The sequence below is a fragment of the Peromyscus maniculatus genome, chromosome 7 (genome assembly GCF_049852395.1).
Source record: "Peromyscus maniculatus bairdii isolate BWxNUB_F1_BW_parent chromosome 7, HU_Pman_BW_mat_3.1, whole genome shotgun sequence".
Lineage (NCBI taxonomy): Eukaryota > Metazoa > Chordata > Mammalia > Rodentia > Cricetidae > Peromyscus > Peromyscus maniculatus.
The window spans coordinates 25,418,137-25,421,712 of NC_134858.1; positions in this window are offsets into that span (position 1 = coordinate 25,418,137).

The following is a 3,576-nucleotide window of genomic DNA, read 5'->3' on the forward strand; positions in this document are numbered from 1 at the left end:
GGCTTAATAATCTTCCTTGTTCCACAGTTGCCAGGGCCTCAGTCCCAACATTCTTGGCCCATTTGAAACCTTTTTTGGTAGTAGAAATAGGGAGCTCCTCAGATTTCATGTTGAAGACTTAAAGAAATGAGCAGAAGTCCACTCAAAGCTGCTCTGAGATCTACTGGCTCAAAGTGCAGGCAACCTACTTGAACTCCCTTTTTTCATTTTGCATCAGTATCTGTGTTCTTGGGGAGACCCTTTCATTCCCCGGAGCACATAGCATAACCCCCACATTTAAAAAAAATCAAGAGAGAGGAATTAAGTCCTGAAGAAAAAGCAAACAGTCACTTTATTTCTGAGATTTCAGTTTAATGGTTGGAGTCTTTGGGTTAACAGCCCAGCTTGTGCGTCTTTAGTTGAACTGGACTTTGGAGGCCTTGGAGGCTCTTACATCCTTCAAGGAAACATCAAAAGCAAAAGCGAGTGTGTCAAACACGGGTACCTAGTGAAGCTTGAAGAATCTAATTTTGCAGGAGGGCATCTTCATGTAAGTGCAGCCTCCACGGTGTAGCAAGGAAACCCTCTCTTCGCTGAGGAGGGAAATCAGATTCATTTCAATGTGCAGCTTCCCATGATTTCAGTACAAATAGATACAGCTTGAGTTTGTTTTTCCCCCATCATTACTGCCCGATCCAGTGTTTCTGTTTTAAAAAGTGTGCATGTGGACTGAACCAGAGCATGGATTATTTAAAAGACAGTCCTGGTTGATTTCATTTAAATGGCCCCAATATCTTTGCCAAATAGTCAGTGTATTCTCAATAAATACTCAGATATGATTGGGCTGGAGGTTTTCTTTGTAGCTCTTACAACAGAGAAGTGGGGATTTGCATGGCCATTTGCACTGACCCAAGAGCTCCTGGCTTTCTCCTTCCTTTCTCTGACAACCTGGAATCAGTATCCGGACCACTGTCTCCCTTCTTAAGTTTTCATTCTGTCTACTCGCACTGAATGAAATGTTATTCTGAGCATAACGGGCACTCAGGCACAGATACACTGCTCAGCAAACATTGCTTGAAAATAAGGTAAGTGGCACAAGGACAGGTGCTGACTTAATTTCCCATGTACAAAGATACATATTGAGTTGGAGTGAGATCCTCTAAAACTACTCAGCCCCTTTCAATAACACTGAAGATTACTCTAGTCCCAGCAATGCTAGGGACCAGGCAGAGTCCCTCCTGCTTCTGTGGAGCTTGGGGACAGATGCAGACATAATTCTTTAAGGAACATGTGACTCCCTGCTGCTCTTGGCAGTGGGGCTAGAGAATAGCAGAACTTAAACAAAAACAGAGGTGTGTGGTCCTCACTGCAGGTTTCTCGAATCATTCAAGCTTTCTTTTAAAATTGGCAAAAGCAGTCAGTATACTAAAATCATTGTCACTCAGCCTCTAGGGACAGCTCTTGCCAATAGCAAGCTCTCCTGCATCCCCTGTCATTCTGCTCTGCTACAGTGGTCCAGTGCCTTGCACAAAGGGTCACTGTCCGTGGGGATGTGCCAGCCACAAAGACAGAGAGGGGTAAGTGAGCAGTAGGCAAAGCACTTTGGTTCTATGGAGGACTTGGGCCTGGGTTGATAAAGCCCTGGCAGCAGCTGGTATCCTGCAGGGGCAGAATGGGATTGGGAAGAAAGGAAGGGACTCAGTTGAAATTTTCTGCTACTGATTGAACATGCCCCCTGGGGAGACATGAAGTCAGGGAGTGAGTGACTGTGTAGTCTTCTTTTTCTTCTCCCCTCCCCCTCCCTTTCCTTTTTCTGCAGCCTAATGCAAATCAATAGACATGTATTCACTGTCTAACAAGACAGTCAAGGAGAGAAGAGTAGCCTTTTCATTCCAGAAGGGGGAGAAGGGTAGAGAGAGGCAGCTCCACACAGGGAGGGGAGGAGGGCAGGAAACATGAGGGCAGTTTAAGAGGCTGAGAAGGAGTGGGAGGAGCAAGCCAATCAGGAAGCTACAGAAGCACCAGGGGCAGGAGCCTGCTTGGGCTGGGCCTTGCCTGCTCCCTCACTGCCAGCTGTATGTGTTCCTTCATCTACCCTCCCTCTCCCTCCCTCTTCACCATGGGAAATGGGGAGTGGCCATCTCTCTACTTGATAAAATATTTTAAATTTTCTTAAGAACTATTGGCAGTGGGGATTCACACAAAGATGAAAACCTAGTGTGATTTTCTTTAATTCAGTTGCCCCTTAGTATCCACTGGGCTGGGTTCCAGGACCCCAGTGGATGTTAAGATCCCAGATACTCAAGTCCCTGATATAAAATGGGAGAGCATTTGCATATGTTATCTACCTACCGTAGATTTCAAATCATCTCTAGATTACTTAAAACACTTAATACAATGTAAATGTTATGCAAATAGTTGTTATGCTATGCTGCTTAGGGAATAAGAACAAGAAGAAAGAAAGTCTGCACGTGTTCACATAGTCGTAGTTTTTTTTTTTTTTTTTTTTTTTTTCCTCCTGAAGTTTTCTGTTCTGGGGAAGTGAAGCCTTGGGTCTGGAGGGCTGATTGTATTTACCTAAACTTGTGTCAGGCTCACATATCAACTGAAAGATTATATGAAGGTATAAGCTTAGTTATAATTTTTGCTAGAGCAAGTCTACCTGGTTTCTGGACCATCCATGAACTGGGATACTGCTAATGTGGTCAGTAACCTCTGTAGCAATAATCAAAGGGAATACTTATGTTGGGGTAGTGAGTGGAGGAAGTTGTTGGAATTCAGGCTTTTGTCCTCACTTGAATCTTTGACTTGTTGGCTTCTGGGGTGTACTTTTCTCTTTGCTTTGCCTTTTGGGAAGGGGGCCTCATTAACCCTTCCTCTGTGTTGCTTCATGTGGGGGAAGCAAATAGATGAGACCCTTGCCATCCACATCTTTGCTGCACACCTCAGCAGCTGTAGCTCGCTCATGTGCCGGCGACACCCATCGGTCAGACAGTCACTGTACCCCTGGAAGCCTGGTGTTCCAGGTATTCATATGATTGTGTTTGTCATCTCTTCTGCTTAATGACAACTAGGAATGTGACTAATACGCAGTTCACGTGGAGGCCTGACCTCTAGTGTCTTCAGAAACCTCTTAGGAAGGACAGCAAAGGGTTTGAAAGACATAAGCTTCAAGGATTTGAAATCTATTAAGAGGAAATAAAAGTGGGCAGGAGGTGGGCCTTTCTCTGGAAAAGGAGCAAGAGCAGGTGACAGTTTAGTAAAGGTTGCTGTGATTGTCTGCAGAAGGACATGAGCTGGATAGATTTATCCCCACGACTCTTACCATAGCTGTTACCATAGGGCGGCCCCAGGAAAGAGAGATACAGGGTATCTTAGAGGACAGAAATCAGGAGTGCTGAAAGCAATGCATTGGAGGAAATTCTCTGTGAGACATTTCTGACCCCAGAACCCTCCAGTTCTGCCACTTTGGCATGAAGGAGAGATTCAGTATTTGAAAGAATTGAAAAGAGGCCCCCAGGATCCACCAAAGGAGAGAGTTGACACAGTGATTGAAGACAGAAAGGTAGAGCCCAAAGGTGATGCTCACTGGGCCTT